The following is a 23,842-nucleotide window of genomic DNA, read 5'->3' as shown; positions in this document are numbered from 1 at the left end:
ATTTAGGAGTTCACCAGCACACTCCTTTGGAAAGTGTGTCACACATCACCCTATGCAGCACCACCTTATGCCAGAGAACTGAAGGGTGGTTCCTGTTCCTACCCTGTACCTTTGGTACCTTGGATAATCAAACCATCCTGTAATTACTCCAGCAAGAATAAGCAAGTTTTCACATATTCTGTGGGCAAAAACAAAGTGGAAGTAGAGTGTCACACTGGAAAATGAAGAGGGTAGTAGAGATATCATTTTCCTGTCCTTCAGTAGACATAAAGTACACTGGAAATGAATGTAACTGCTTTAGTAGTAGTAGTTACTGACAGTCCTGCTGGAAAATGAGTCACCTGCAGAACACAATATACCAGAAAAGACATATGGTAGCATGGGGTCACTGCTGTGGCAAAAACAGAGGAAATAATAAAAACTACATAGAAACAGAGGTATTTAAAATCTCACAGCCTGCCATAACTTACCTCTCTTTTTTTTTTTTTCAATAAAGACAAGAGGGCAGCTAGTAAATTTCAGATCATTCCAATTCATCTTGCATAACATATAAATTGATTTATTAGTACTCCATTTTACATCATCTGCTAGATTAGAGTCAATAGCATTAGAGTTGTCTACTCAATAATTTTTCAGTCATTTCTTTTTACTTTATATTCCTGTTGATAGAAAATAGTATCAAAGTTCTGTATGAGAGCAGCTGCTCTTAGTTTCATCCTGGAATCACCACAGAGAAATTGCAGCTTCAGCAGTTTAAAATTCTTCATGTCCTGCAGGACAAACTCTGTTACATAATGTCGTTTTCCTGTAAAACAAGAAAATTGGTGAAACATTTCCTTCCTTTAGGCATAGATGAATTTTAGAGTAAAAAATTTGAGCATACAGAACCAAATTTTTATTTAACAGAACTCGTACCTTTTCTCCATTAATATAAATTAACACTGTACAGAGGTGGAATACATAAAGCTGTATGAACCAGTGGTCTGTGTCATTAAGGCAATCTGGATAAAAATATTGCAAGGAAAGAGACCTGGTGTGTGGACTTACAGTACAAAAGGCATGTGCAAGTGGCTTTGTCTGTGAGGTGGAGTTGGTTTGCACTATTGTAACTATTGAATTAAAATGCTGAAACCATGAAGAATTACTGGACTGGGCAGGGGGAATTTCAGGACAAATGCTTAAGCATGTTTGCATGGCCACAATATGCCTGTGAGCTGAAATATAAGTCTTGCTACTCCAAGCATCCACATGGCAAACGTTCTTGAAACTAAAATGATAACTGGGAGCTTGAGCACAGGGTAATTACAGTCACCAATGAAGTATACCAACACTCAGACCTCAAGACTTAAATCAGCTTTCTTGGGAATGTCCCAGACCTTTTACCCAGAAGACTTGCATATGGAAACTATTTGGGAAGCTGATCCTTGCCTCCTCTCAGCTGTTACCTGGTAACTGACTGTGAGAGTGCTTCCAGTCCATTTCACAGCTAAGTCGCACAGGTTAACTTAAATGGCTGTGCCAGGCAGAGAGAAAGCCCAGGCAAATCAATACCATCAGTGTATTATTGAGGATTTTGTGGGTGCTAAGGAAGAAGGATGCACCCACAAAGCACTGAACTCCGGGAAAATTCAGACAAAAGTTTTTGATCCTTACCATCAGGAACACATTTCTGCTGGTGGGATCAGTGTTGTCTAGCTCAAGGTAGTAACTAATTACTACTTGGAGCAAGCTGTCCCCATCCATCAGCTGTGAGGATGTAGGAGCACCTCTTCATCAGTGGTGATGGCTTATTTATGAAGATAAGCTGTTATTGCTGACCAGCTGCTTCACACTATGGCTGCCTCTGGGAATAAGGAATCACCATGAAACAGCAGATTATTACTGAGGCTGCAAATGTATGGGTATTTACAATGGTGATTTTACCATCCAGCATCATCTAATGATGATCTGTCTGTACAACTAGCACATCCGTATTCCTCCCCAAATTTCATTCTTCTCTCCTCTGTTCTCTTCCCTACTCTGTGTTTAAATGTCCTCTACCTTTCTCTCTCTTGGGAAGCTGTTTTATCCATCCTTTCCAGGCACCCTCCCGCCCGTATCTGCACAAGAGTTCCCAGTGCTTCCATCTCCCTGTGTCCTACCCAGAACATGAAGGGGCAGAACATGAGACAAGCCCCATCATCACATCACAGAGTGGGTCAGCTAGATGTCTGGGGCCACGCAACATCCAGTGGAGGCCCATGCATGCTGCTGTGTGCTGGGGACAGGAGGACACCAAAGACCCTGCCTGGGGCAGTATTTAGACCAGAACCCACATAGATTAGACTCAACAGCGCTACAGTAGCAGCAGTTGGACATTAAGATCTTAGAGGTCTTTTCCAACCTAAATGATTCTATGGTTCTACCATTCTGTGATCCTAGCTTATATGGCACAGGTATTGAAACAACACCCTCAAAAAACACAGCATAGTTACAGCTGCCAAATCCAGCACTGTGGGAATCATCAGTGCTGGTGACCTTAAGAAATTTGGTAGACTGCAGTTAGGGCCTGGGACACAAGTCCTATGAGGAGTAGCAGAGGGAACTGAGGCTGTTTAGTCTGGAGAAGAGGAGGCTCAGGGGAGACCTTATTGCTCTGTACAACTACCTGAAAAGAAGTTGTGTGGAGCTGGGGGTCAGCCTCTCCTCACAGATAACTAACAATAGGAATAGAGGGAATGGCCTCAGGTTGCACCAGGGGATGTTTAGGTTGGAAATGAACAGACATTTCTTCTCAGAAAGAGTAGTCAGGCATTGGAACAGGTTGCCCAGGGAGGTGGCGGAGTTGCCGTCCCTGCGGGTGTTTAAGGACAGATTGGACATGGTGCTTAGAGACAAGGTTTAGTGGGTGGCATTGGTGGTAGGGTGATGGTTGGACCAGATAATCTTGGAGGTCTTTTCCAAACTTAATGATTCTGTGATCAGCAAATCATAGAATCGTAGAATGGTTTGGGTTGGAAGGGACAGGAAAGATCATCTAGTTCCAACCCCACTGCCATTGGCAGGGACACCTCCCACTAGACCAGGTTGCTCAAAGCCCCATTCATCCTGGCCTCGAGCACTTCCAACTATGGGGCATCCACAGCTTCTCTGGGCAGCCTGTTCCTGTACCTGACAACCATCAGAGTGAAGAATTTCTTCCCAATATCTTATCTAAAGATAAGATTGTTGTACCCTAACAGTGTACAACTATTACCCCTTGTCATATCACTATACTCTGTGACTAATAGTCCCTCCCCAGCTTTCCTGTAGGCCCTCTTTAGGTATTGGAAGGATGCTGTAAGGTCTCCCCAGAGCCTTCTCTTCTCCACACCGAACAACCCCTACTCCCTCAGCCTCTTTTCATAGGAGAGGTGTTCCAGCCTCTTGATCACCTCTGTGGCTCTCCTCTGGAATCATTCTAATAGGTCCATGCCCTTCTTGTGCTGGGGGACCCAGAGTTGAACACAGCGCTCCAGAATCCAAAATTCTCTTTTTCTATAAAAAGGTTTGTTACAGATTATTTTTTCTTATTGCCCATGTTTTGAATTAACTTGCTTATTCACTCCATTTCTGGAAATGAACAGTGCTTCCCTGTTTCTCTTTATCTTCTCTGTCTGAACATGGTTACAGTGATTCAAATGGAGACAGAGAGACTTTAATGTGGTTCTAACACAGTTTTCTTAGTCAGAAGGTAACACAAACCAGGTTTCTCTATTTGATTCTGCCTCTGTACATAAGTAGAGTATAACATCTGTGAAGTGGTTTCAAACAAGCAATAAAAGTGAGTGGGTCTATAGTGCAGCATATATTGTTTTCCAACTATTCATACCGAATCACTATGAAAAAATGGATGGGTTTACTGTGGCTCAAACTGTAGTGAAGAAATAGATAAATGACTAAGCAAATGTTATGCACTGCATTTCACACTAGGCTTGATTTCTAATAGTAGAGGGTCAACCACATATCACCAGGAAGTTCACTGATATATTTTGAACTGCTGCAGTATAGATGTTTCAAATATTTTCTTGTTCTTCAGCTTGTGAAACTCACACCCTTCAAGATATGAGAGGAAGTGAATCCACTCATCAACGTGTTGCTGGGTACAAAGACTTGAATCCCAGGCTCTGCTCTGCCTTGGACCATCCAAAGTCTTCAACCTCAGCCACCTAAATTCAGCTTTATGACCTGTACATGAGCCTCTTTTCATTAGGGTTATGATATGAAGGAGAAAAATTGTCCTCAGACTTCTCTCTTGAAACTGTTCTAATCCGTATGAATAAGTAACCACAGGACCAAAGAGAAACGGGAAGGAAGACTGATTGTGAAGTCTATTGGTGAAGAAATGACAGCAAACAGAAGTCCCTTCTTCTTTCAGTGCTTAGTTAGGAGAGGGGAATAGCTCTATTATAACAAGCAGAGAATAATATGCCTAAGATGAAGAAACAGCTTAGACTACCTGTCTAGGATATGGGAACTGGTACCAGAATTTTCCATGTTTTAGATGATGTCACTACCAGACATCTTGTGGTATGCTGTTGAAATATTATCCTGCCAAAGTCTATTTCTTACATTTCAGACAGAGTTTGGTTAAAAATGCATGAAAAATGATAAATCTTTTGTCTGATAATTCTTTTTTCAATTAAAAAAATATTTCAGTAGAACATCCCTGAGCAGCTTTATTTACTATGAACAGATCAGACCAGACAGTGCCACTGCCAATCTCCTCGACTCTCTGTCTTGTGTTCAAATTATACCATGATAAGTTAAAAAGGATATATGACCTTGTACTCTGTAGAATGCCTGAAATGCATCTAGCATCTCTATCAAAAGAATATGAATTGTTTGCAGACTATGAATATTTTTTATTTCATCATGATTTTTAGCTGACTAAAACATTCAAAGAATTCCAGCTAAAACTGGACCCTGGGAACTATTTCTACATTATAACATTATAAAATCTCTTCCTTTTCAAACGTATTTCCAGAAGAAAAAGTAAGTCTTTTAGTATTTTTTTTCATTGCCATCCTTATCCTTTCTGCACATGGTCATCCACTGCTTTCACAAAATGAGAACAGTGAGACACATTTTCTTCATCAGAAAACATATAGAAGCTGAGATTACTCATAGAATACAAAATTTCATGACAAAAAAGTAGTCATTGTTATAAAAATTTAGAGAATAGAAAATCGATTACTGGGATCTCGTATATTTAGAACAGAAATACCTATGTGATTATTAAATCCAATTTTCATATCTTTTACAATAAAGCCTAACAGTAGAGATATACTTGTATTGTTTCAGTCACTTATGTTGTGAGAGTTTGTACTCTCCTTTTTACATTCATTGAAATTTCAGAGAAATCATCTTACACAGAACTCTGTCCACAACGTTTTAACAAAAAGTAATATTGAAAATTATTCCAATACATAAATTCTGGGGGGAAAATGGGTACCTTGAATGAAAAGAATTCCAGTTGCAAACAACAGCAAACCTAGTTCAATGAGATTTTCAAAATGAAGTACTAAAATTGTAAAAAGTTTTTTCTTTTCTTTATGAATCAGTTTCTTTAATGAACCTTCTTTAAAATTCAGTTTGCAGTACTGGTTTTTAATGTCTCTGAGAGACAGAAGATTTAACAAAATTAAAAAAGATATCTTTTTTTTTTTTTTTTTACTGTTCCTCGTAAAACTGGAAGAGGACAATCCTGTTCTCCTTAGAGAGAAATAGGAAATAGAACATGAACTTACAAGTACCCTCTTTTCCTCCCTACCTCCCTCCCTCCCTCCCTCTCTTCCTCCCTCCCTCTCTCCCCCTTCCACTCACCCTCACCCTCACCCTCTCTTTCCCTTTCCCATTTTCCCCTTTGCCCAGCCTCTTCCCTTCCACGATTCTCATTTCCCCCTCCCCACTTCACCATTTCCCCTTCTCCTTTTCCTTTTCCTTTTCTTTTATCCCTTTCCCCTTCCCCTTTTGGCCTCCTCCCTTTCTCACTACCCCCTCTCTGGAGAAGTTTTGACCAAATCTGGACATCATCTCAAGAGAATTGAAAAGTGATCTTCTAATCCAATTATCCCTAATCTTTGGAAAATATTTGAATTTGATCCAAACCTATACGATGCCATAGACAGTCCTATCCCACATCACAGACACTTCATCTTGACTGTGTTTCAAGATGTGCATTCTTCCTGCAGGAGGCAGTCAAATCGTTGCCAGCAGTTACTATGCAACATACATTTAGCTCCCAAATTTCTAGTTATAGAGTGATTTCTGAATGTCTGTTTACTGTATAGTCTGAAAAACAGGATTAAATCTGTGTTGCTTGCACACTGCCTAATTTTCATTTGTATTTTATTAGTTCTGCTGAGTATATTCTTTACGCTAGGGGTATTTTTCTTTGCCGTGGCCAAGCAAAGTTATTTTTATGCATAATAAATAGAAAACAGCAGACATTGTGCACATGTGAATGGAGAAATAGTAGCAGCCATTCTCCAAATATCTTTGAGAACAAAACGTTCATTCACACAGCAAGCAAAGATAATAATGATCTTTTGATGTTCTCTAGGGTTTGACCTGAGAAGGCAAAGTGGATTCACACAACGAGTAAAACAACTCCAGGGAGACTGTCTTGTCAGTCTTGTCAAACACTAAGTTGATGCTTACTCAGCTCTCTACAAGACTTTTCTGCTCATTGCAGTCTGGAAGGCTAATAATAAAAAGGGTAACCTGAACAGTTTCGCCAGTATCCTGACCCCTGCACTGAAGTCATGACAACTGCCAGATGGATTTCTTGTATTCACAGATTTTTCCAGAAATTATTTTTCCTGTCACCTGTATGGGGTGAAGTGGCATAAAGAGGCTGTGGGGGTGGAATTTTTATCTTTAAACTTACTAATTTTGCAAGTGCCTTCAGATTTCCACAGCTTGAAAATATCCTTAAGCAGAAGTAATTTGTAGGCTCTTATCCTTATTTCATATGAATATCTTTTCACAACTATTCACATGATTCTTCTTAGAGTAATGAATTAAAAAGAAAGAAAGTATTAGCAATTAAAATCACATGCACCATCAAGCTTCTGGTAAAGCAAGTAGCAGAAGTAAATTAGACAACCTATACCTTAATTTGATAATAGCCACACAAGCTAAAGCATTTCTTTCTGCCTAAAATTCAAAATCAGAATGATAAAACAGGAAGCATAGACAGCTGCATTACGTTTTTTGAAAGATCCCTAAATAAGAGTGAGGTGTGGTTTGGGTTTGTTATTGTTGTTGTTGTTTTTTTTTTTTTCTTTTTCCAAATCTAATGATTCACCAACTCCTTCAAGAGTTTTGAAAGAACACATTATGTAAAACATTTGGAAATGTGGCAGCTAATTTTAATGCATAACTAAGGAAGAACAGGCAAGGAGGTCCTTGCTTTCCTGTCTTCCTGAGTCCTGCCTGTTAGGCTACCTCTGTTGTCTGCAAATGATTATAGCTAGCAACTACTGGCAATTCTAATTATTTTTTCTCACTGTCCCCACTCTCTGATTTAGTGGTCTTCCTTTGGCAGCAACTGAAGTTGGTCTCCCAAGTCACATCCCCTTTGAGCAGTGATTCTCAGCACCTTCATCCCTCACAAACCCTGCAACTGAGTTGCCATCTCACCACTGGATTAGACAGAGCCAGGCTACCCAAGTGACACCCCGATTCATCAGTTTTGCTGTCACATTTGCTTCTCTGTAGATCCCTGCCCTCTTTCTCTCACAGTTTTCCAGCTACCAAGCAGAGATTCAGTATTTCCCATTCTCTCTCTCACCTCAGCTCCAATTGCAGGGCCAATTACCTCTGCACAATTGTTATTCCAGCTCTCCTTCTGGTTACCTGGTCCAGCAATTTCTTGAGCCACATTAGTGATTCCTTTCCAATTCAGGATGCACTCTATATATTGTGTTTTCCCACACTGAACCCAGTTGTTCTGTGTAAAAACTCATAAGCCTGAGATGCTAGGAAATAAAGCTAGTGCCTAAGCAGTAGTCCCCTGCTCTGTATGGGGACCACTGCACAGGAATTATACAGGAAAGCCTATTAGCCCAATTAGCAAGTCTGATTTTGGGTGCTGTCTACAGATTATTTAGTGCCTACTTAAAGTCTGCTGCAGTAAATGACAGTCACTTCAGCCCTGAATATTGAAATAACAATACTTACATGCTGTTTTAGAGTTGTAAGAGTTTGTCTGTCCAAAAAGAGTAGAGAGTGAGCACAAAAATATGTGAACACAATTTCTTCTGAGGAAAGATAAGATGAAAACAATTCTATGGAACATATTTTCTTTCCTTTCTGCCAAAGCAAGTTTTTCTCTTAGTCTATAGCCAAGTTTTCAGAACAGGTTGAGCCCTATCAACATCTTCTGGGACATTTGTCAGTAGGTTTTCAAACAATTAACAACCTTTTAAATATAGAACACACTACAGTCCCCTTCCCCTTTCCCTCCCTATACCTCTCACAAAACCCCAAGCTTTACACCTAAATACTGCTTCAAAATAATTGGTATGTGGCTAAAAAATTCTGCCTTCTACTCACAACTTTTCTGGGTCAAGCTGTGTGGGTACTATATGGTTATGACCCTGTTTCTCCTCTTATACAGCCACTGAAGGCTCTATCAAATTCCACGGTGCCTCTCACTTAAAATCTTCAGAAAACTTGGCAAACGCAGAGGTCTACCTCCTTCAGCAAATGGATGAGGAAGTACTTCTTTACCAAAAAACTAAGCAACTAAGCATAGCCACTTAAGGTAGCTGCATCCAGCTCACAGTACTCCCCTCTCCATGCTCAGTAATTGCTATTTTTTATTTCTGTTTCCAAAGTACTTTTGAAATAGAAGTGAAACTTCTGTAGCAGCAGAATGCTATCAGTTGTAGTACAAACACCAAATGATGCAATATATATGTATATACATGTTGTATATTACATATATTTTTTAATCTTTCAATTTGTTCTCTGCCAAGTCTCCTGACACCATGATATGCTAGGAAATAAGTTTAAAATGTTTAACTTCAGAAATAACCTTCCTTTCTGAAATCTCTTTTAGGAAAAAGCTACAGTGATGCAATGGAACAGCTTTATGTAGAAAAAGAGAGATTTACCCCTAGAAAATATTTTTACTCAGAATAATGCAGAAGAGAATCCCTACAATTTTCAGAACTCCATACTTCTATATATTCTATTGAAACACTCACAGTGCCATCGAATGCAATCAATTATTTGAATCTAACCTTTATATTAAAAAAATAGAGATTGTAAAATGGAATTTGACCGACTTCTTTGCAAGAAACCCTATGCCATAAAAATGTCCTTTCTCTAATCAAAATATCACCTGAATGAAGTCATCATGTTTGGCCTGATTGCATTTTTTCTCCATATATGTGCAGCTGCATTTGCCTCTCCATAAATGTCATTTGATTATGAGAAAATAAACAGGGAAGGACTCACAGGGAGTCGGTACAGGGCCTGCTTGTTTACCTGCCGCAGCTTTCCAGGCTGAAGAACAAATGTCATGCAAATGGTGCACCACCAATGAGCTGCCAATCATCCCGCCTTGGCATTCATGGTGATTTGCTAAATCATTTAAAGAGACATGCTTTACTAAATGAAAAAATATCAGCGGCAAGGGCCTGTGTTTAAACATGGGGCTGAGTTATTATCCCAGTAGGCTGGAATGAAATGAAGACATCTTCCAATTAAAGCTTGCAGATGAACCCAGACAAACCCCCCTTTTTTCATAAAGACAGGCAGATTATGATTGGGAGAGAACAGCGACAGAGGCTTTCATTACAAGCTGATTATGGTGATATAATTCCCAGTGCTGTGTGTCTGCGGGCCCAACTTCACATTTGAAGGTTTTTAATATAATTTCCTTAGGGTGAAATGCTGAAGATTTATTAAACTTTATGAAGGGCTTACAGATCCAATTTAAGAGGACATATCATAGGGCAAAACTGACAGACGATAAAATACATTCCCAGAAGAAAAAGAAAGAAAGAAAGAAAGAAAGAAAGAAAGAAAGAAAGAAAGAAAGAAAGAAAGAAAGAAAGAAAAAGAAAGAAAGAAAAAGCCAAGTTTTGAAAGCCATCTAGAAAGGATTTTTATTTGTTTATTTAAACTTTCCCTCTTTTAAACAAAAATCTTTCCTAATATTTGTCAAAAATTAGTTATTCTCATTTTGGTTTCATATTTATTAAAATCTAAATCTTTGGATACTTAATGTTTGGATCTTTAAAGTTTTAATAGTTTGTCAAAAATGGACAAAGAAATAGTTGAGTATTAGAGAACGCTGCCCTTAGATTTTTTTTTTAGGATTATATATCATTGATTTTTCTCTTGTACATATTGTTAGGAATAGCTGCATTACTGCATTTACATGTTCCCTGACACTGCATCTCATTTAGGTGTCACAACGTGACTGTATGCACGTACATATCCAGATACCCGTACATCCATTTGGGTGTGAGTAAAAATGAACAAGTGTAAGTAAATATACAATAATAACTTGCAACATTTGCTAAATAATTCTGTTCTTAACTACACACAGACACACATATGTACAAGCATGCACATCCACATAACAGTTAGCAGACAGATTTTCCCATAGATTTTACCCCTAGGTCAGCCCCAGTCTGAACTAGGGGTAACAGAAACAGCCAGCTGCTTTGTATCATTCCCCTTTCCGCTTTATGTGCTTTGTATCATTCCCCTTGCTGTTTTATCTGCGTAAGTTAGAACATGCCAGCAAAAAACAGAGTATTCAAGGTCCAACTTCTTATGTTTACCAGCACGCATAATGCATTTGTTGCTGTGATGAACAGGGATCAAATCCTAAACTAAGATACCCTACTATATCTGCACCTATGATTAGGCAATTAAACCACACTTCCAACATATTGAAGGAGATCCAAAAGTCAAAGAAAGTAATCAGTTTGTTTAATAATCAGGTCTTACAAATGAAATTTTATACAGTGATGCATTTTGTTGCCTTACTCTGAAATGACCTTATTAGATCATGCTCAGAACTTTGCCACCAAGCCCACTTTTGTTTTTGATCTAAGTTAGTGTTTGATCTCAAGTTTCCAGGGACAAGCAACAAATATGCTAATTCCAGTTCTTATCTGGTACATAGCAAGCATATGTCACCTTTTCTTCAAAATATAAACTGTTTTCTAAAAAATTACTGTAAGAAACTGTAAAGAAAATGAATGCTAACAAATAGAAACATATTCATTTAAAGACATTCATTTAAGCTCTTGGTTTAGCTCTTTCTCCTGGAAAGGCCACAGGAAGAAAATCAGGCTTTTTGTCACTCAGCCTTCTGCTGGCTTCACATCTACATATATTTTGATTGACTGTTTTTATTTTTTTTTTTTTAATACATATATACATCTTAATCTCATTGAAAATTGTGTTCTCTCAAACTACACTTCTGTTTCTATACACAAGAAAGGAGATGTTTGGTCTAACATCTTGGCTTGGGGAAGACACAGCACAGCTGCCAACTATTCCTGGTTTTATTTTATAAACATTTTTAAAAAAACTTCAGTTCTTAGGAGAGAAGTCTCTAACTCTGTGTTTGTATGGCACCCAGGAAAATGGTCATGCTGCAGCAAGTGAATCTAAGGATACAACAGCAATGATAAAATAAATGTATAGACCCTCAGACAGTATGGTACTAGTTTTGGTTTACCTATAGTTAAAAGGTAAACACAGTTACAGAGAATTGCACAATGAATTAGAAATAATAGCAGGTTTGTCTGATAGTGCATTTCATTACTGTGAAACTGAGACAATAAAAGGGAACTAAATTTATGAACTGCTTAGAGATCAATAAGCAAAGGCTTAATAAAAAGAGCTAGGTAATTTCTTATTATTATTTCCGTTCAACCTAGAAATAAGGATGGTCCTTGCATGGTATTTCTTTACCATCTACTCATCAAGCCAGTCTTTAACAAAAATGTCTTTGAGTGACGTGGCATATTTGCGTGAGTAATGTTTGGTTATCATACTGCACACCTCTGCACTTGGGTGAATACGAACACAGGCAGCACTTCACATCCCTGATTATCATGCTGAGGTGCTGACAACTCTGCAAGGATCCTACCAGTCAATTTGTCTAATGTCAGATAAGATTAACACTGGGCAACACCACCCAAAGACAACTCACAAATCATTTTTGATAGTGGCCAAAGCATGTTCTCAGCAAAGCAGTATGTCCATATTGGGGGGTTACCTATAACATCACCTTAATAAACATATATTAAGTAACCCACTGATCAGCTTAGACCAGGATAATGTAAGTGCAAGAAATTTACTTGTTTTGTTCTTTAGATCAGCTGCTGAGAGCAAGCCACATTCTGTGACATTTCTGTGATGGTTTCCCTACCAAAGATGAATGAGAGACCTGATTTTAGTTCTGTTCTTTCAGAGTTCCTTTGTCCTTCATCCTGATCTGGCTGAGAAAGTGGCCTTACTGTGGTTTGTTGATTTTATTCTGTCTGAATAAAAGGTCTAGTTATTCATGATGTCTACTGAAGCAAAATCAAATCATTCTGCTATGAACCAAAATCTAGTGCAAGACTTAGCTAACAAATGGTTTCTTGCTTTCAAAACAAAATGTTTTCATCACATTGTGACACAAAATCTTTTATACAACAGGAGGAAAGTAGAACTTCTGGTAGTCAACCAAGACATCATCGTGCTCTGAAGATTGTTTCATCTGAATGTAGGCAAAATTGTACTGACAAAATAGGGGACAGTCATTATCTACCAAGCAAAAAAGTCCAGGCTTGCTATAGCCCCAGGTGTCTGAGCCCTATCAGTCATGTGCATGGTCAAAATTAGGCACTCCAGCACCTGCCTAGATCCTCTCACGGTTTAATGAGACATTTTATGAAGGCAGTCTGTCTTACTAGGAGCTTTGCTGTTTCTCTTTAAATAGGGTATTTTCACACCTGTGCAAGCAGAGGAAGATGCCTTTAAAAAAAGGAATCTCTCTTTGCATTTGTCCTTTCCTTTAGCTATATTTACATAAGACATCCACTATTATGCAACATGAACATCCAGTTTTGTTCAAATTTAAAATAGATTTTCTTAATTCATTTAGTTTTGTTCCTGTGAGATTGCACTGATACAAAAGCACATCAGGTACCTTGAGAAAACTTGTTAGTATGCAACAGAAAGATTAAACAGAATTGATTTTGCCAGGTTATGAATATATAAAGCTAAAGTCAGCTGTTCACCAAAGATTCAGGCATTGGTGAAGGATCGTGATTGTAATCTTTCTACAGTGCATCCCCAAGACTTTTCAAGATAAGGAGCAAATCAGAAACGATACCTCCAATCCTCCAGAAATTTGCTACCAAACTTACTGCTTGCTACTAGATAGGATTTCTCCCTCTTTTAAATCAGACACATTATTGATCTGTAGAACTCATTGCTTGTTAATATTTGCAAATGGATGAATTATTAATAATTGTTACTATTAATTATTATTAATCTAAAGAGACTAAAGTGAACACTTCAGAATATTTCTAAATGTTATTAGAAGGTCACATGATAAGAGTAATATCTGCAGGTATGCGTGGTAGATAAAAAAAGAATAATCTTCAGGATTCAGGGCATAAACAGATCACTACCTGGGATCAGAAAGATATGTCATTCCATTGAAGAAGTTGCATGGTTTGAGCACTATGTTTTTTCTGCATTTCCCTAATGACTACAGAATTGGCTACTGTTAGAGATTTACACCAGAAGAGAATGAATTATCTATTCAAAGATATTTCTGGCAGAGCAGCTCTGAAGGAGTCATCCTCTCTGATGAAACTGTGAGACTGACTCCTGGACCCCACAGTAGGGATACACACCCAGACGCTATAGGTTGATTGCATAAAATGCATGACAGTAATTGCTGTGTATCCAAGAACGACTGTCAAAAGAGTACTTTGAAGTAATTTTCTTGCAGCATTAGGAAGACTACAGCAGAGAGGTTGAAATCACAAAAACTATTCTTGGGCTTTCTCAGCCCTGTGAAGTATAGCAACTAAGTTGTATTTCCCCTATCTTTGGAAAAGTTAGGAAATATAAACCTTAATAGTTTGACATTTAGCACAGAAATATATACGATGTGCTTTTATAAGTACAGTCTTCTCCCAAAGTTATGAATTTAAAAGCTATAATACTAAGTTCAGACCATGAATAGCTTTGGTTTAAGGGTAAGCCTGGGATATGATGATTCTGAGTCATCTGTAAGACTAAATTATTAAGGACTTGCTTTGTGCTCTGGGCAAAGATATAAGAACTGAATAAAACATATGTGCTTCCAACACTAAAAAGAATTGCAAGGCTCATGTTCTGTAGAAAGGTCTATTTGCCAGTCAAGAAAGAGGAAGAAGGAGAACTGCGGGTGTCAGCAATAAATAAGTAAGACTGAGGACTTGTTTAATAATTCTACAGGTGAGTGAGTTTTTTCTGCCAAGTCCTGATATCAGAAAGTGTTTCTCCTGCAGGAGTTATGCTTACAGCACATAAACACTGAATAAATCCCACCATGTAAGAAAGACTACTACAGGATCCATGGGTGACCTTACAGAGGACAGTGTCCTCAGATGCAATACCTGATTGCTTCAGTGCTCTGTCAGTGGCCACCTGTAACAGGTTACAGAACACGGCATTAGGCACAGATGTTTGGTTAGAGTTAGCATGCTTTGCCTTTTTCTTTCCTGACCTATCAATATGAAGGCAACAGAATAGCACAAAACAAGTGCTTCAGAGTCAGCAGGATTCAAGCACACCTATATTTTAGGAGAAGAAAATTTTTAAGTGATAGCCACGTCCTGCAAACTGCAAAAAGCTCTGCCGTATTATTAAAGACAAGTGAAACCCTGAAATTTGCTGGGGATCAGAAATGGATTCCATGTTGATATTTATTTTGGATCCTATCTTCAAACATGTCATGCAAACGTTATAATTTTGATTTTCTTTTTTTTTTTTTTTTTTTCTCTGTTTCTCTTTGTTATATCTCCATAAACACCTAATGTATAACATCACAGAATCATAGAATCACAGAATGGTTTGGGTTGGAAGGGACAGGAAAGATCACCTGGTTCCAACCCTCCTGCCATTGGCAGGGACACCTCCCACTAGACCAGGTTGCTCAAAGCCCCATTCATCCTGGCCTCGAGCACTTCCAACTATGGGGCATCCACAGCTTCTCTGGGCAGCCTGTTCCCGTACCTGACCACCATCAGAGTGAAGAATTTCTTCCCAATATCTTATCTAAAGATAAGATTGTTGTACCCTAACAGTGTACAACTATTACCCCTTGTCATATCACTATACTCTGTGACTAATAGTCCCTCCCCAGCTTTCCTGTAGGCCCCCTTTAGGTATTGGAAGGATGCTGTAAGGTCTCCCCAGAGCCTTCTCTTCTCCACACCGAACAACCCCTACTCCCTCAGCCTCTTTTCATAGGAGAGGTGTTCCAGCCTCTTGATCACCTCTGTGGCTCTCCTCTGGAATCATTCTAATAGGTCCATGCCCTTCTTGTGCTGGGGGCCCCAGAGCTGAACACAGTGCTCCGGGTGGGACTCATGAGAGCAGAGTAGAGGGGGAGAATCACATCCCTTGACCTGCTGGCCATGCCTCTTTTGATGCAGACCAGGATACAGTTGGCCTTCTGGGCTACAAGAACACATTGCTGGCTCATGTTGAGCTTCTCATCAAAAACCATCACTAAGTCCTTCTCCTCAGGCCTATTCTCAATCCATTCTTCACCCAGCCTGTATTTCTGCTTGGACCTTGTACTTGGCTTTGTTGACCTTCATGCAGTTCACACAGGCCCACCTCTCAAGCCTGTCCAGGTCCCTCTGGATGACATTCCTTCCCTCCAGCGTGTCAACCACACCACACAGCTAGGTGTCATCGACAAACTTGCTGAGAGCGCACTCAGTCCCACTGTCCATGTCACCGAAAAAGACGTTAAACAGTGCCGGTCCCAGTACTGACCCTTGAGGAACACTTCTTGTCATTGTCAGTGCAACTCTTTGAATGTGAGTATCCAGCAAATTCTTTATACACTCTATGGTCCCTCTGTCAAATCAATTTCTCCCCATTTTAAAAACAAGGATGTCATGAGGGACCATGAAAAATGCTTTGCACAAGTCCAGGTAGGGTAACATCAGTTGCTCATCCCTTACCCAACAATGCTGTAACCCCATTGCAGAATGCCACCAAATTTGTCAGGCACAATCTTGCATGATGAAGCCATGTTGCCTGTCACCAGTAACCTCTTTGTTTCCCTTGTGCTTTAGCATAGCTTTCAGGAGGATCTGCTTCATGATCTTGCCAGGCACAGAGGTGAGACTGACTAGTCTGTAATTTACCAAGTCTTCCTTTTTTTCCCTTTTTAAAAACTGGGGTTATAAAAGAAAGGACAGAGAGTATGTAACATACTTAAATCTGTTTCCATATTGTCTCTCCTTCATATAAAAAGAAACACTGTACTGATAATTTAAAGAATTAACCACTTCTGAAACCTCTTTTTATCATTACCCCAGGAGCTGACATTACATGACACAATTAATTACTGAAGGTCACTGGAAATGAATAATTATCACAGACTAATGGATGAGCTCTATTTTGGTTAGGCAAACTGGGCAGAATCTGAACCCAAAGGAATGTGGAAGGTACCATGAATGCATGAAACAAAAAACTTTAACCACATTCATGTTCCTTTGTTTTTTTGCCAGGGGTTGATGTGATTTATACAGGCAGAAAATGAAAATCGTGTGTCTGTTCAAAATAAAGTCTGGACTGAGCAGTAGTACAACTTTCACAGGAGTAGTGCCGTACAACAGCATTACCAGCTAGCCAACAAGCAAGGACAGTGGAAACAGTTCACTGAATCACAGGAAAATCTACAGAAATTCATGCTGATTACATATAGGCTTGCCATTTATATCTCCATATATCATTAAGAGGGGGACAATATATTGACATGAAAGTGATGAGGATCCTACTGAAATATGGTGATCTCTGGAAACATCTAAAATTAAGATGAAGAGCAGCATAATGCAGTATGAATCTCCATTAACACCTTCACAGCAGTAAGCTTGAAGGACTGCATTAACTTGCAAAATAACTAAGTCCTGCCTTGAATATTCACTAGTTCAATGAAGCCATACACACTCCAAAAATAGAAACATACTTTTGGAAGTATATTTAACTTCATGTATGCTTTTCTGCAGATGTATAAAACTCACATATAACACTTACGATAGCTATGCCTGCTAAACCTGATCTGTGAGAGATCCACTGGGAAAAGTGTATAACTGTAACAGAAAAATAAATTAGAGCAATCACAATGAAAAAATATAGTATTTAATAAATATATTTTTATTCACATTGGGGTTTTTTTTTGTTGTTTGTTTAAAAAAGAAAACAAAACATTACTTTGTAGTGAAGTACCAGCTGTTTCAGTATAAATAGGCTGTTTTCAAGGAAATTTTGTTACTGAAAACAACAAATATATGTTTTGTGAAAAATCAAGACTAATTCATTAATTTTGATTTCAAGAAAATATTTTTATGCCTCCACGAAAGAAGCATAGCATGCCAGCATAAAGGTGAAATTCAATCTTAATTTGATGTTCTTCACTCTCTTTAATCTCCATCACAGGGTCAAGGAAAGAGACGGAGTGCCACATCCTTGTGAGCCTGTTTCTTTGCTAAATTCCACTAGTCTTTGTACCCTAAACCAAATCAACTCACACACCGGGGCTTAATCCAGTCAAGTAGCTCACCTCATAATAAATTTAATGATTAGCTGGTGGATTAGATTCCTGTATGGCATTGTATCAAGAGCTTTCGCTAAAATCCAGGTAAAGTATGCCCATAGCTTTCCGTCTGTCAAGCCTTTCAGATACTTACTCAAACAGTTCTTTCAGATATGTTAAGCATGACCACATTGTGTGAGCTCAAGCTGATTTATGTTTAATTAAGTCAAATACATCATGGAGAGCCCTCTGTGTTGATTTTCTCTCTCTCTCTCTCTCTCTCTCTTTTTTTTTTTTTCCTCTTCTGATGATCACTTTCATAAAAGTTACTTAAGATTTCAAAGAATTAAAACGTAAAGCAAAATAACACAAAACATCTCAGGAAAGGGTGATTTCTGTTATGACTCTGAAAGATCACAGCTCATCAACTTTAGCAAATCTTATGACATTTTTTCTCTGGTATTGTAGGGTAACACCATGCATGTATTATCAATCCTTTCTAATCACACACTCCATTGAAAGGTGCATTTACAATGCTGCCTGCACAGGCAGAATGAAGCACATAGTTAAATGCCCCATCTGGGCCCTCAATTCAATTAAATTAACAGTGGAGATACTATGAACAGTTACAGCAGCTGAGAAATTGGGCCTCTATTTTATCCATTGACAAAGTGGTTGAAAAAAATTTATGAGATACATGAAGAAAGTGTACGTTCCATTTTTTTGCTGTTGTTGCTTTAATAGTTTTTATAGCTCTAGCTTATCTGTTGAAAAGATAAGCAACAGACAATCATTTAATCTTGTAAACTTCTAAATCTTAAACTTTTGTTTTTCCAGTGTTTTCTTGTCCTGAAATTCACACAGAAAAATTCAAGATGTGAGCAGGGGTTGTCTAAAGATCTAATGACAAACTTTAACAGCTTGTGGTTGTTTTGCAGAGATCCTGCCTCTGAGTCTACCATCACATATCCATGCATTACTCATGGCTATGGCAAGAATCAGATCTTTTTTATTAGCCAGATGCTGTTTTTCTCTCTCATACATCCATAGTTCATGGAATGAGTGAGGAGAGAAAGGTTGGGCTGTAATTCTTACCCTTCTTTATAGTATAAAAGATCAAATCATTTCAACGTCCATAGAACTGCTTGATTCATATCCTTTATTCAGTATGACCTAGTTTATATCTGCAATCTCTCATTGTTAGGAGATCATGCCTTTTACAACCCTTTCCAATTTCTTTTGCCATCTCATTTTGTTCCCTTTTCTGAACAAGTTATCTCTGTCTAAATAATTTCTTTATTATATTCAATTTCAGGCAATAATGATTATCCCCTTATGCTAGTTCTATTGTCCTGGAAATACTCCAGTTTTGGTAATTGCATTCTGTTGACATAAAATCCCTTCTGCAGCTTCAGTTGGATGCTGTGTTCTCCTTTACTTCCTGTCCTAAAGTGCCATGTCTTGTTGCTGTGCAGTTCTAAACAGCTGCTCTGTTCCGCTCCGCTGCTTTCTGCATTTAAGCGATTTGTGCAGTCATACGCTTGTATGCACGTACACAGGCACACTGATTTGGAAAAAAAATCAAGAACACTTTAGCAGCACTTGTAATACAGGTTGCTGTATAAATAGAAGATTATAGTTATTCTACATTTCCCTGTTTCTGTCCCTATGAAACTTTCCCTCAAATATTTAGAATATCTATCTGCATTCTTTGAACATATTATCTTAGCAAAAGTTATTTTCTTTGTCTGGACTCTCAAATCCAAATATAGATAGCTTAGTCTTTTTCCTTACCTGGCATCCTTATTTCTTACATTTTTTTGCCTCCAGCTTCTATTTCTTTCTCACTTAATATTATTTATTTTTGCACATAAAAGCCAGCCTTTGATTTCACTGCTTGGTAGGTCTTGTTTGTGTGTTTGTTGGTTTTGTTGTTTAATTCCCTTCATATGTTGTGCCTTTGCAAGTCCTCTCAACTGACTTCATCACACAGGCTTCCCTGACTGTCTCTTACTACTTTTATAAAAGTTTAACTTGGCCTTTGAGTCCCTTGCTCTGAATGTGCTACAATATACTGGCTTCAGTATTACTTGTTGTCTCATATTAACCCCATTATACAAACCACTTCTACCTGGACAGAACTTAACATACTCTTATGCATTTCAGGAAGACGTCTAACATTTTATACTTGTGATGATTCTTTTCGGTTTTACATTTAGTTTTCAGATTTGCCACACTTCAGTTGTGATTCACTATGCTAGTTTGCATGCTCATTTCATGCCTGAGGTTGCATTCTCCTACAACTAAAATAGAAAAGGAAATATTGTCTTATAATTTGTCTTATAAATAGTCTTCTAATTTGCTGTTTACATGGACTGATCCATCTGATGTGGTCTGCATATCCACCTTCCTCAACCTTTTTAGAGAAAAGTTTTTTGGAATAATTCTATTAGCAAAATGTGTTGAACAACCCTTTTATTTAGCATGTGTTTTACACTAACCTATTTTCTCCCTAGATTCAGACACAATTATTCCAGCATTAAGCTTATGAAGTTAAAAAGGCTCAGTTTTTCTGTCGTGTTCATGCGATTCATGTAAGGCTTGATTTCTAGAGGTTATAAGCACTGACAGTTATACTGATTTGAAAAACAGAGGTTTAGGGAATTAGTGCATACTTTTGGAACATCTGGATGTAAATTTACATGTGTTATCCTGATGCTTAAATGTGAAACCAAAACTTCAAGAAGAGAAACAAGAAGCATATAAGAAGGAAGGTAAAATTAGAACTTGTCAATCTATTTCAGAAGCATTTTTGTAATTTTAGAAAAACACCAATTAATGAATAACTTGCAAATAGGTGCTTGTTTTGCCTACTGTAATACATATTTATATTTGTTACATAGTTTAGATGAATAATTTCTAGTTTATTAAGTGATTCAAGTGAATGCTGGTATGACTAATTGTTATATGTGATATTTTGCTGGTTGTCTAAGGCTTATAATATTTTTTCATACTCCATCAATGGAGTAAACAGTAAAACAGTGAACAACAAATAATGAACATTTTTATCTAGGCACACTTTTTTTTTTCTCATTCAGACGATTAACAATTGTTCCCAAAACATTTGCCTAAGGCAATCTCCCTAACTTGAAGGAGACCCTTTCTGCTTTTTTTTTTTTTTTTCTATTAGATTGGACATATGTGTTTATTCAATACAATAGTAGATACAGAAGCTCACAAGGCAGCACATGCTGAAAGGGCAAAAAAAGTCCTGAGCCGCTAAATATTAAGTAGTTAGTAAATGGAGCCAACCTTATAACAACTAAGCACAATTTGGGACTGCGTAATGAAAACTCCTTCTCAATGAGTTACAAAGGTTTAAAAAAAAAAAAAAGCCAATGGAATTTTAGGTTGCACTAAGAAATGGGTAAATATTATGATGCTATTATATAAAGTGGCAATATGCCCTCACTCTTAAAACTGTTATATCTGGTTGCTTCCAATAGGAAGTAGCAGAAATAGAAAAGATGCAGAGAATTGCAACAAGAATGACTAGAGCGAAAATGAGACATTTAATAGTTAGCCTAATGGACAGTAGCATCAGGACTACATTCAAGCCCCAAAATATCTGCATTTTAGAAAAGTGGCATGGTTCCTGCGTAAAGTGTGTAAACTGGAAGATTATAATAGGAGTTGGATTGGATGATCCTTGTGGTTTCCTTCCAACTCAAGGTGTTATTCTATTCAATTCCATTCTGTTGTAGGCTAGCAGTAGACTAGATTTAGGTTAGATATAGGCCAAATATAGGTTCCTGTGCATGTTATTTATAAAATATTATATTCCTATACTTAGTCGCTCCACAGTTCTTCCAGAGGCATCAAGCTAGGAACCAATTGTTCTTTTGTGATAAGGATATTTCTTCAAATATTAGTTGTTTGGTTAGAAGGAAGTGGTGATTATTTGAATCATTTCTTAATTTAACTGAAGCAACTCGCCCATATATAATACAGGGTAGAGCAGAAATCAGGCGAGCTTTACTTCACAGCTCAGTAAATGAATCTTGGACCTGACCTCTATTACTGTTATTCAAACCTGGCGCTCTGCTGAGTAGAGCTCTAATCATGCATATTTTTCCCACATGGCTCAATGGTTTTCCAATGGGCTGGGAACAAGCCCACTACGAGCTAGATAACAGCCGCTTGTCAATGAAATCCACCTGCTTTACCAGTCAGACCCTGCACTTCTAAGTAAACAAAGAGCAACATAGTGATATTATCACACAGCATATATCCCCAGTTGCAGCATTGATCCTCTTAGTGTTGTTCTACACTTAGCTAACATACATACAGCTACATATTTTTTGCTAATTACTTTTCTCAGAAATAGCCAATTTTCAAATACGCACTTTTAGCTCATTAGAGATCCAATCAGCATTTGTAAGAATTCAAATTCTGTACCTAGTCAGCAGTTTTTTTAGTTACTATAATAATTATTTTAATGTCTCAAAAACAAGAAGCTGCACACAGTTTTTTGGGGGGAGGGGTGTGGTAATGTTATGTTGTATTAAGGGAACTATTTTCTGTCTCAAATCTTGTTTAGCAATGTAGAAAAGGTTACGAAATACATCTTTGGTAAACTGTAGTTACGAATATAGTGAAATAGATAAACTTTTAATTCAATTTGTCTTAAAAAGAACAGGTGAAAAAAAAAAAGAATGAAATTGAATTTTAATTGAATGTCTTCAATGAAAGAAAAATAGAGTAATTAAATAATTCTTTTTTCTCCAGTGCACAATTTCTTATATTACAAAGTGATATCAAAAATAAAGAAAGAATTAATGTAAAAACTTGGGAAAGTTTAGATAAAAAATAAATTAGTATCTTCTCTAATTTCTTCAATTTTTATTCCATGCACACACATGCTTTTTATACCTAAACCAGATACCAATAAAGCTCTGAGTTTTGGAATGAGAGCACTCAGAAGCTTCCATGTAGAAACAACCTGCCTTTTATTTTTGAAGCAAAGTAGAAAACAACAACAAATTATACTGTTTTGTCTAACTTTCTGCTTGACACTCACACCACAGAGGTTTTCATAGTAATTGCAGAATTATGAACACCCTGAGATTTGCTTACTACTAAAAAGACGGTCAACAAGAATTTGTTCAGCCAAAAATCAACAGCATTGAAATAAATCACATATAACAGACATAGTCCTAAAGATCATTCTACCTATTTCCATTCAGTTATTCATCAGTGGTGTCATACTATCTTCCTAGCTGGCTATTTGTCTAGGTGAGAAGTTGCCAAAAAAAAAAAAAAAAAGACAGCTCTGTTATGCAATTCACACTCCTTTACTTTATTCTCTTGCCACTGCCTCCTTTTCCTTCTGGGTCAAAAATGCCCTAGTTATGTTTCCTCCTATTATGCATTAGGGAAGTAGAGGACACAGAAGGGAACCAGCACATGCTAAACATACTGGCCTGACCCTCATCTGTCCATTGCAGAACAGCAGGATCAAAGGTCCTGTGATCTTCCATCAAGAACAGGGAACTGGCAGCAAATGTTCTTCCTCTCTACCTATGACCTCATCAAATTCCAGAAAAATAGGGGCAGCTGGGGGAAAGAGAAATTTAAGAGAAATTTAAGGTGATGGTGTACTTTCAGGGAAGAAGTTACAGTTGGACAGGACAGCTTTGTTTTGCATGATGGCCAACAGTTCAGAGACAATAAGCAAATAACTTGGCACAAGCAGCCTTGTTATGCGAGAGTCAGAATGACATTCTTAGTCTAAACAGTAAAAACAATGCAAACATCTTATTTAAGGAAATGAATGCTAGTTTGCATGGCTATACACAGAGCTCATTGATATAATGGAGTCAACAAAATATGTATTCAAAGTATTATTTGATTCTGCTTTAACAAGTTGTAAAAGTGTATTCTTGTACATTTTTTATAATAATACTATTGTTTGAACTCATAGTGATAGAAATGTGTTATGAGCAGAAGAGGGATCTGTTTATC

The 23,842-nt window shown here is 37.7% G+C and overlaps 1 long non-coding RNA gene across 1 annotated transcript in view; it reads right to left on the bottom strand.

Moving 5' to 3' along the window:
• Window positions 1-1,737: 1,737 nt before the first annotated feature.
• Window positions 1,738-23,842, bottom strand: part of LOC121062048 — a 28,608-nt gene continuing 6,503 nt past the window's right edge. The window contains exon 3 of the long non-coding RNA XR_005815382.1: window positions 1,738-1,843. This is a non-coding gene — a long non-coding RNA (uncharacterized LOC121062048). The remainder of the gene's footprint in view (window positions 1,844-23,842) is intronic.

This window comes from Cygnus olor, chromosome Z, assembly GCF_009769625.2.
Source record: "Cygnus olor isolate bCygOlo1 chromosome Z, bCygOlo1.pri.v2, whole genome shotgun sequence".
Classification (NCBI taxonomy): Eukaryota; Metazoa; Chordata; class Aves; order Anseriformes; family Anatidae; genus Cygnus; species Cygnus olor.
Note: the sequence above shows the minus strand (reverse complement) of the source record. Positions and strands in the feature narration are given on the sequence as shown.